The following is a 12,081-nucleotide window of genomic DNA, read 5'->3' on the forward strand; positions in this document are numbered from 1 at the left end:
AATTCGCTCCTCTTTTCCATCTACTGCAACTGTGAAATCACCAGAGCAAGACGCAATAAATTTCTGCCTATAATTCTTCTATGGACACAGAGTCATGTTTTCACATTAGTGCCAAAACGAAATTTCTTTGCCAATTTGAAAGCACAATTACTGCTCTTTTTTTTTTGGGCCAAGTGAAAATCTCTTTTTACACTTTGAAATCACTTTTACAGACTGACACATTCTGAAACCTTTTTTTTAAATTTATTTAAATGCACATGTCCAAGCTGTTTTTTTTTCAGACCACCACCGTGTGTATTCTCTGTGACTGCCTACACTCCAGCAGGGGCAACCAGCCTTAGTGATGCTGAATGTATTTGCATTACAGACTTAAACCTGAAAACCCCACTCGCTTCTAATTACTGTGCATGACTATACATGGCAAGCACATGGGTGTGTGCTAAGCCTCTGCTTCTTCCCCCAAAAATTCGCTCCTCTTTTCCATCTACTGCAACTGTGAAATCACCAGAGCAAGACGCAATAAATTTCTGCCTATAATTCTTCTATGGACACAGAGTCATGTTTTCACATTAGTGCCAAAACGAAATTTCTTTGCCAATTTGAAAGCACACTTACTGCTCTTTTTTTTTCGGGCCAAGTGAAAATCTCTTTTACAGACTGACACATTATGAATCCACCATGTGTAACTACAACAAAAACAATTCCCATTTCTATTATTCATTTCTTAAGTTACCACATACATCCCCTCTCAAACTGTAAACTCACCTTTAAAATTAGTTAGTTGTGAAAGAAATGTGTCACTCAAACAGCAGATTATCAGAGCCAGGATCTCTGTTCTGTACACCTCTCTCCTCTCAGCAGAACCAGATAATGGCAAACTTTCCCTCTATTTTTCCACACATATACATGTAAGTTTCAAATCTCAGTGCTTCCCCCTTTTTTTCAAATGTAATGACACATTTCTATTGGTTGAAAACCAACCCTTTTCCAAAAGTACCCTGCCCCCAACTTGACTTCTGCCTAGTACCCTTCCCCCAACTTGACTTCTGCCTGCTACCATAGCAACAGCTCATGGAACACTGCTGTGTGCAGTTAGGTCAGAAGTTCGACACACAATGTTTCAATTCCACAGAGCAAGAGTGCTTGACTTTTCAATCCTAACTGCAAATCCATAGTACTGTTCTTTGGTTACACATTTTTTGTACCAATACAAAACATGCTTCTATTAATTTTCACATACAGCCTAGTTTTTTTTCTAGAATGGTATGAAACAGCCAATCAGTTCTTTTTGTTTTGTAAAAAATATGTATGCCTCCATTTCCAAACTGTCTTTCTTTTCATATTGCCATTCTACTGAAAGACACCTCCTGAGTGCATCCAGTTCTCCTTTGAAGATGTTCACAGTGTGGATTGTAGGGCACAGCTATGTCTTCTGGAGTGAAAAGTTTGCAGAGAAAACAGATATGGTGAGAGACCTTGCTTTGCCAAATGTAGACATTAAATGGATTGGTCAGAGAGGGTTAAAGTGGCACCAATTGATGCCATTGGTGAAATCCTTCATTCAAATCCAACACCCTGACCTCATAATAGTGCACTGTGGTGGCAATGACCTAGGCACTTTGACTGGGGTAGGTCTGGAAATGCTTATGAAGGACACCTTTGCACAACTGTTTACACTTTTCCCTAAAACTGCCTTTGTGTTTTCCAACATATGCCAAAGGCAAAAATGGAACTGGTCCAATCATTTCTGTCCACAGATTGACAAAGCAAGAAAGCACGTCAACAAATCTGTTTCTGCTTTCCTCCGTGACTATGGTATGGGTGCCATTTACCACAACAACTTGCGTTACGACATGCAAGACATTTATAGAGGAGATGGTGTGCACTTCAATGATGAAGGGAACAGAGTCTTCCTCTTGAACCTTAGACTCTGCATCGGTACTTACTTGTAGGTACCACTAAAAAAATGACTCCATAAACACAACAGCTCTTTTTAGAGCTCCCTAATTTCTAAACTCTTAAATCTGATTTTCATTTATTTATTTTTATTTTTTTTACCGTACGCTTACCGTGAGCTTACCGTACGCGTACCCCGTGATTTTTTTTAAAATCAATAAATGTTTTTTTTGTACTTTTCTGTCCTTCTTTGACCCCCTTACAATTGTTAGGGGGTCTGTAACTCTCCTCATTGCCCCCTTTCCTTGTTTTCACTCTTTTTTTTCAGAGTGAAATACACAAAATGGCGGCCGCCGCTTCCTGGTTTCGGCCGATTCGAATGTTTACTAAGATCTAAGAGCCAATCAGAATCGCGCTCGCGCACGCCACCGTACGCTTACCGTAAGCGTACGGTAAGCGTACCGTAAGCTGGCTCAGATATATATATTGATTTAAAGGCTATTTTCTCAAAATCTACTGAACTGATTTACACCAAACCTACAAAAGGCACTTCCTTGACCTACGGACTACCTCTCTGCCAAATTTCTAGTAATTCTGTTCAGCCGTTCGGGCTGTAGGTCGTTCTAAAGGTCCTATGGAAAAATGCATGGGAAAAACGCGTTTTGGGACCCCCCTTTTATCTCAGCCCCCGCTTGACGGATCCCCCCGAGACTTTCAGGGTAGGAGCGGACCGTAGCGCCCCACCTATTTTGAGAAATTCGCGAGGATTCGTCGACCGGCGCCAAAGTTATTCAAAATAGAATGTTGAGGTTTTCCTATGGAAACGTGGTCCTAACTATAACTACCTACTGGCGACCGCCAGTAGGTAATATATATATATATATATATATATATATATATATATATATATATATATGTATTATCTACTGGCGGTCGCCAGTAGATAGTTATAGTTAGGAAAGAGTTTCCATAGGAAATCTGAAAATTCTATTTTGAATAACTTTGGCGCCGGTTGAAGAATCCTCGCGAAATTTTCAAAACTAATGGGGCGCTCCGTTCAGCTCCTACCCTGAAAGGTTCGGTGTGATTCATCAAGCGGGGGCCGAGAAAAAAGGGGGGTCCCAAAACGCGTTTTCCCCATACATTTTTCCATAGGACCTTTAGTCGAAGGTACAGCCCAAACGGCTGAACAGTATTGCTTGAAATTTGGCAGAGAGGTAGTCCTCAGGTCAGGGAAGTGCCTTTTGCAGATCTGGTATCAATCTGTTCAGTAGTTCCTGAGAAAATAGCATTTAAAAGCATATAAATATCTATAAGCGAGCACCGTGCGTGCACCGTGCGAGCAGCCTAACGTGCGCGAGCGTAATTCTGATTGGTGGTTACATGTTAGTCAACGTTTGAATCGGTCGAAATCAGGAAGTGTCGGCCACCATTTTGTTTGTTTTCAGTGCGAGAGTGAAAAAGGAAGGTGGCGAACGTGAAAAGGGGACAGAGTAGAGAGTTCCTGACCCCTAGCCTTTGTCAGGGGGTCTCTGAAGGCCCCCGAAGGCAGACATTTTTTTTTTTTTTTTTTTTATCGCAGGGCTGCGCGCACCGTGAAAAACCAAAAAAATATATATATATTTTAATACATAGTTTATTGGAAAATAAATATATAAAAAAAATAATAATACATAAATAAATTAGCATTTAAAAAACCGTACAAATTCACTGAAAAAACCATAGGTTTCACACACGTTATAGTTAGGAATTAGCATTTAAAAAACCTTGCAAATTCACTTAAAAAACCATAGGTTTCACACATGTTATAGTTAGGTGGATATTTCACTCGTAAAAAACCAATGAAATTCCCCCGTTATAGTTAGTTCAGATAACTATAACTCGCGCGACCGCCACTCTATCACAAGGATGATGTCATCATTGAATTTCATTGGTTTTTTACGAATGAAATATCCACCTAACTTTAACATGTGTGAAACCTATGGTTTTTTTAAGTGAATATATATATATATATATATATATATATAAATATATATGTGTGTGTGTGTTTTTAGGTTTGTGTTTTGAAATTTTTACGTAGTGCTAATATATTTTTGGAGTTGTATTGTAAAGAGTACCCTGTTCATAACATCCTCTACAGCAACGGTCAGAGTGCCATTGCATACAGAGGTGTTGGAGTATAATAACCCATATGGAGTATCTTCATATGGACCTGCTGGAACCCCGACCAGATGGCCTCCTCCCCAGGGTACAAAACTGCCACATCCCATTCGTGCTCTTCCAACCTATCTTGGTCAACTTCCCATTTCTTGCTCAGATTCTGTAGGGAAGGTTGACAGTGTACCAAGAGAGTGGAATAAATCTGAGATACAGAATGTTTGTGCTGAGAGGCAGGGAGTCCTTATATTCTGGAGGGCTCTCTTCCTCTATATCCTGCACATTTACAACAATTTTGCGTAGGATTAGCCTCACCTGCATATAACAGAAGAATTTGCTGTTTTAGAGGTTGTATTGTCCCTGCAACTCTTCAAAGGTCAGCCATCTCCCTTCTCCAGCCAAGTTACTAAGCTTTATAGTTCCCAAAAGATCCTACTGCTGCTATCCCAGCACCCCACGTAACTCCACAAAGGCACTAGACTCCCATAAATGCCTCTCCAAAGTCCACCTATTAGTCCAACCCATCATGCACAGCTCCCGTTTCCAAGTTTGAATTACCATGGTAGTTGGCTCCTGTAAGCTCAGAACCTTGTCCATCCGGCTCATATTTTCACGCCACATAACTCCAGGGGGCAATTTGCATCCTATATGCCATTGTAAATGGTTCCCTTAGGCCCACAAAGGACCAATCATTAACTGTTAACAGTTTGGCTGATCAGTAATAAAGGTGGAGATCTGTAAGCGTTATCTCCCTGTTCACCGGCCTCTGGCTAGGTTAGACAGTGCCTCCACTGACCTAAAAAGGAGTTGGGAATCTAAAATAACACATTTCGCAGGATGTATAAAACACCGCTAACACTGTGAGGTGTGTCAATACTCCAGTCCTAAACCCTCAGGCCCCTCAGACACATCTCTGGGTTGCGAGGGCCGAATCTACCAAAACCCTCAACCTTAAATGCTTTGGGGGTGGGGTGATGTTCCTCGCTGAACTGAGCCATAAACTCTGTCGCTGGGCTCTGCAGGTACCACAAACTCCTCCCATTGCACGGTCAAAACAGGAGGGCCATCGCCATGGTCCTGCGGTCTCCTCACAATGGGCTTCGCTTTTCCAGCTACCGCCATCCTCGCAGGCCACACAGGCTCATTGTAGTCAGCCCCATGACACCAGATGCATCCCAGCCATCAGCCGGCTGCATGGCGGGGGGCCTGTCCACTCCAGCTAGCAGGGGCCACAAACCACCAAGATCATCATCATAGTCAGCTGGATTCTACTTAACGGGCCACACATCCCTGGACTCCACTATCACTGCAGCCCACGCAATTCAGCCTGCCTTTACATCCCAGCGGGCCACAGTCAGTCACCAGCCACTCACAGGTGGCTGGTTGGGAGTGGGGACTCACAGCCCCATCTGCTTGGGTCCACAAAGCACGTGGTGGTCAGGACCCTTGTGCAGGCGATACTTAGGGTCCAGGAGCTCATTGCTGCCTGGGTCACCTCCACTATATTTATATTCAATTTAAAAGAGTATAAAATATTTTCGACTCATTTGAAATAATTGTTATATATGAAAAGTGTTTTTTATATTTTTTAATGATTATTTAAATATGTTGTTAATAATATTGTAGATCTTGTGTGAATGGATATTTTTGACATGTTATACTTTTTTACATTTAATAATATTTGTATTAATATTTTTGTTTCTGATATTTTTGTTTTTGATGAGGTAAAAATATATATTTTTAGCAATGATATTTTTGTTCTAGATATTTGTGTCTTTATTAGTTAAATACAGGAAGTCAATACTTTTGTTATCAATATTTAACTTCTTTTATTTTTGTGTTTCGATACTGAATGAATTAATATTAATTCAGTGATCCGTATATGAATATCCCAGGCCACTTTTTCCCAGTTTAGATGTTTTGGGGCAAATCAGAAAGGCATGTGTTTGTGAAAGAACAGTACAGAAGTATTTCTTTATATACCCCAGAAAGCCTTGCGAATAAGCCCCTTTGGGTCTCATGTAATTATATTGTAATTTCCATTGAAACCATTGAAACCGTCAGAGTATCTTTGAGGGAATATGCTCTGTATAATCTTGTTTGTATCAAAGAAATGTAATACATCACAGAATCTAATGAACATTCACAAAAATAATATGGTGTATAGCCACCTCTTGTTATGTTGCAATGTATAAATATAAATATTTACATAGAGATCTGCTTGCTCTAGTGTCACACAAGCCTTACTCGTTCTTACCATACGTAATACTTTCCAGTGGCACAGAATTCCAAGGAAGTACCGGCTACGTCGCTGAATGATTAGCTTAAAATAAAAATAAAATCTTCCTTGCGCTCACCAAGTATATATTTGCTGTACAAATGTGTGATTCAAAAACAGGCGCTGAGTGACTGACACTGTCAATTCCCCATCCAAGTACAATTGCTCACCATGGGACCTAGAAGCTCAAAAGGTGTTATTCTCAAAAATATATATGTGTAAAGCATCTGACATAGATCAATAAATAAATAATGAAGAGGCTTTGAAAAGTATAATCTTAGCCTGCCACCTCCAAGGTTTCATCAGTAAGTCTCAGGCAACCCCATGCCGTGTTCAAAAAGAACAGATTCTGAATCATAGAAGCAGTGCTGCCCACATTGGCCTTTTAAGTCAAAAGTCATTATTGATGTGTCTCATTGGTTCCTATCATGTTTGCCCTAAAAATTGAATCAATGCAGTTGCATGACTGAAATTAATATTTGTTTTATTTTACCTTTGTATATAACTTTAGTCTCCAAATACATATAGGACTTCAGTGCACTTTGTAGCCTATGAAACTTAGTAAAACTGCAACATAAGTCCTCAAACTTTAACAAGAAAAACTGAAATCATGGTCATTTAACTAATAATGGCAAACAGAAGTGGATGTTTGGGCAGGTAGAGAAAACAATAGGTAACTGAAAGTTGATAACACAGGTAGGATTTACTGCAGTCCACCAGTAATGCATTCCTTTACTGGTTTTTGCGGTTTGCAGAGTCCAAAGAATGCCAGTTTAATGAGAGAAATAAATATACCAGAAAGTTACAATATACATGGATGTACATATATATAGTACTTGTTCATCTAGCACGTTTAGAACTTTTTCAAGAGGAATATACCAAATGATCAGTCAAGACTGCAGCCTAGAAGCAACAGTGGGACGGGCGGGGGCTGGCTGGCTGGCCACAGCTGCCTCTTCTGTATCCCGCCCCGTCTTCCTGGCTTCTTGTAAGGAAGCAGGAAGCACCAGGGCTCCCATGTCCACAGTGCTCTAACAGGGGCTGGAGGAGTGAGCATGTTCTCCATTCAGGCTGTTAAGCAGCCAGCATGGAGAACAGGGAAGTGCGCATGACTGTTTTGGGCATCTTGAGAGGGCAGACCAAACAGTCACTGCTCACAGGAGTGTTCTATCACTCCTCCCTTGCTCTGCAGCCCCTCCCCCTCATGCACACTGCTGCAGCAGGAGGACAAAATAAAATGATAATAATGTTATGTTGTTATTTTATTTTTTCCTTTCTTTTGCTGCTTCCTGGCCGTGGGGCGATGCTCCTCCACCTTAGCGAAGGACCCGCCACTGCAAATGATGAAAAAGCCTCACAGTCGCGCATGAATGTACTGACCAAAAAAGTAAATCCGTACCATATGCTTATCCTTTGTGTAAACAATGCCATTTGAGATGTCATCAGTGTTGTTATCAATTATGTTATTTAACATTTTATGTGATGTAATATGCAAGGTCATTAACAGCATATGGTGGGTTTGCAGGTGGTAGACAGCAAATTATAAGGGATGAATTTCAAAGGCTTTTTGCTTTTCAAACGTTAGTTTACATCTTATTTCAACAACTAACTATAACATCAGTTAAGCTTTTCTCTTTCATTGAATTTCCATGTTTTCTAATGTAAGTTAAGCTTCTATTAGCATACTGAACTATAACATCACTTTACCTTTAGTTGTTTTGGTTAATAAATAATATGTGGTCTACCAAATGTCTCACTTTAGGGAGCTGTTAAGGGACTAACAAGATGGGTAGGTTGAGTAAACAGATGTGGAAGGGGGATGCCATTTGCAAGAAATTGGGTTTTTGGTTCAGGGGGGTGGAAGCCCCACTCGTGAAACAACCACAATCCTTATCAGGGTGAACCACAAAAAGTCACAAATTTAACCTGTGATTAACTCTTTGGTAGTTAACTCAAAGAAGTTAGGCTTAACTTCGAGGCAATGTGTAAAGTATGTATGTACCCCAAAAACAGTAACAAGTGACAACAAAACCCAAGAACAATCCCAAACCAATTTAGAAAAGGAGAGCAAATGCTAATAAATATGATACCAGAATAAAAAAAAATACAATCAGTTGAACTGGAGCGATTGAATTGTAAAGTTGTAAGTACAAACAGCACCAAGAAGCACAACTAAAAATTACAGAGTTTTGGGAAATTTTTCATTTTCCTAGTGTCAACTCTATCCACTACACTTAGGATAATTTTGTGCTTCCATGGTCTCAAATCCCCAATACAACAAGGGGATTCTGGATCGTATCTGTGTATAAACAGTCATAGACGTAACAGTCAAAGTTTGAGCCTTGAGAATGTCGTCTACACGACGAAACACGTGTCGGCTGTCTGCATCCAGATTACAACTACTTGTCAACAATATCAAGAATTTATACAATTTTGTACCCACATTTGGACAGTACTTTTCCTTCCCCTGTCAAGGATTCAAATGGTCTGAGGTGATAAAAGAAAGGGCAGGCCTGGTGTTCGATTCATTTATGCGCGTATGAGGCAAAGCCCATTGAAATGTATGCGGGCTGTGTAAATTCCCACCCAGTTATCCTGCCAGATGGGCCCATTCTGCCCACACCTACGTCCCCTTTGTGCTATCAAAGGTGTTGTGATGCATGTATCTCAAGGCAATGACTTCTTATATATGACCCAAGCAGGAAAAGAAATCACAGCAAAAGAGGTAAGAATAGACTTGGATTGGGAACTTCAGGCAACAATCACAGCAAAATTGGGTAGGCTTGTATTTAAGGTTTGCCACGTCTACATTCTTAGAAATAAGGCGTCTTTGAGGTACAAGAACACCCCTTTTCTTGACATCCTTCAAGACTACATCACTCAATCAGGGGATGACCCACTAAGGGAGCTCTGGACCACCCTTCTGTGTGACCATGGCCAGGGATACAGCAAGATGTCTCCATACACATTGAACTTGAATACAATAGATGCCCTTTCTGATCATGTGTTGAGTATAATTATCAGAGATGCACTACCTTCTACTCAGAGGACGTTAACTTTAGTTAGCATGCGTATGGTGACTTCCCAGTGCAAATGTAACACGGACAAAGTGTACTTCCAAATCCTATTTAGTATATTCATGTGTTTTACAAAATGTGCCTCTTCGTGGTGAAGGGTCAGGTAACATCCCAGAGGCACAGAGTCTACAATTTACTGAGAGTTCTGAGATGTTGCCTTTCATCCGCTTTCACTGTGCATCCACAGCACCATTTATTATGGCTTTCTCTGTTTTCCAGAGAGTGTGGAGGGAAGACGTGTTCATATCCATAAAAACAGTCGGTTAAATCAGATTAAAATCTCACCTCCTATGAATTCCCGACATTTATAAATTTCCTCTGCCTTTTTGAGAGTTAATGCAAATGTGGACCTTTAAAAGATGGAACTTCCCTTAAGTTCGTGAAGTTCTAGCAGTGATAAACTTCCATACTTTAGTGTCTGGCTGTTTATCTGTTAGCTGTTCATGGAGACTCATGACTGGCTTTAGAATCCAATAATCAAAAGGGAATGGATCACTTCTACCTGTGCAACCAGGTTCAGGTGTGGTGGCCCTTTTTGAAAAAAACCTCATTCACGTACATAGGTGGTAGGGAATTTTAACTCACTTCACTGTAACACTTTTTCATCTCTGATCACTGCTATATTACCAGTTGGTCTACCTCCAGGTGGAGGTTAGCCTACCCACAACAAAACCCAATGATGATGCTGTCACGTTACAAATGGGCGGAGAATCAAGATATACCGACCGACCACCTATGTATATGAATGAGGGTTTTTTTTTTCAAAAAGGGCCACCACCCCTGACCCTGGTTACACAGGTATTAGTGAGCCATTCCCTTTTGATTATTGATTACTGCAAGGAAGCTGAATGGATCTCAGCTTCTCTCTCTTTAGAATCCTGCATATTAATGTTTTCTATGTAGGCAGAGAATTTTAAAATGTTTCTTCCCAACAGTTGAACAATCCTCCCAATCCACCTAAGGCCTAGAAAAATACAACACATATGTCTGGCCATCCTGTTCTGGTCTACACCCGGTGGGACAGCTCCTATTTATTAAATGACAGCTGCAATTGTTGGGTGAGGGGACAGCATTAGAGAAACTGCTTGATACTCCCTCCGCCCCTTCACACCCTGTTCATCGTATTAATCCCAGTGCCCATCCCTTGCAGTGACAAAGTCTGCCTGGCAGGGTCAGTTCCTTTGTTTACAGACGCTCACAGGGATTCGCGGAGGTAATCCTGCCTCTTCATTATCAGTGGGGGAGATTCTTGCAATCCTAGCGAATCAAATGTTTCCTTTGGGACAGATTAATACATTCGTCGCAGAGCACAAATATCCAATTATTCTTGTTCTCTTTGCAATTGCTAGTTAAAACAGTGTTTGAAATGCCACTTGACAACAGTTCATCACGTCTTGGCTTCCTTCCTTGCCATGATCCGATAGTGCAGACAAGCCCTTCTCTTTGTTTTCAGCAGGTTTTCGACAGAGAGATACTTTTCATTCCTAATCCTACCATGAACAAAAAGTCGCATTGCCCTTTCAACCACATTGTATCTATAACCAGCTGCTTTCTGTAGTCGTTTCCCTAGAGTTATTATATGTGGTTTAAAGATATATAAGCTATAAATAGGCATTTGCGTGGTAAACCTTTCTGAAAAATAAATGTAATGGCAGAAAACATTGACATTTTTTAAATAGAATGCACAGCGTGGTATTGAAACTAGTCCTTTGATTTGAGCAAATATTTCATGCAATCGTTGTCAGCAGCATTGTATGTAGCAGGTATGAGCTAACTTGAGAAATTATTTGCTCAGAAAAGAAGAGATTGTTTCCCTGATTTGATTTTACCGAACAATACACCTTCCGGGCAGACTGTTTTTGCTGCTGTTTGCATGGACCAGTGAGCTCCTTCAGATTCTAGCTTCTTTATCATTGTAAATGCTCCTCACATAACTTAGAGGGAATGGGAAAGCAGTCAAGTCTTTCCTATCACTAAGACAGATAACAAGCATTTCTATCTCCACAATCATTTTGTTGAACGTGGCCGAGACTCTAACAAACCTTTGTTTCGCTACATTATATTAATGAAATCCTGATTTGTGATGCTTGTCGCCTATAATGTCCATTTTTAAGAGCCCTTGTATTAAATAAATATACAATGCCTTAGTAAATATTGACTGACAATAGTATGCTATAATACAGCATTACCTTTCTGATAAATGTTAAATAGAGTATAGAAATCGGCAAAAGAGAAACGAAAGCTTCACACCATCATATTCGGAGGGAGAGAATGCAATGGGAGTGTTTGGTCAATTTTGTACTAAGAAATTCATATTGGAGCTGATTCACAAAGGTAAACCTACACTTTTGTGTACCTTTATGATTGTTTGCTATTCAGGGATTTAAGGACAGTCCTACCTTTTTATGTGTGGGTCCTCCTCACTTGTAAAGATACTACTTGTAAATCTCTTTGTGAATACCAAACAATCGTAAACTTACACTTTTGTGAATGAGGCACATTTTCTCCTAGCAAAGGATGAAACCACATTTTTTGTTATGGGAGAATGCAGACAATGAGGTGAACTACCATCCTTGTAGTGACGGTTACCCTGGAGTAGAGCCGGACTAGGGGGATGTATTTGTCATGTGCAATGGGAAGGTAGCAGTTGTCCTATCCCTTCTGTTGACTGTC

Source organism: Triturus cristatus, chromosome 5_1, assembly GCF_964204655.1.
Source record: "Triturus cristatus chromosome 5_1, aTriCri1.1, whole genome shotgun sequence".
Lineage (NCBI taxonomy): Eukaryota > Metazoa > Chordata > Amphibia > Caudata > Salamandridae > Triturus > Triturus cristatus.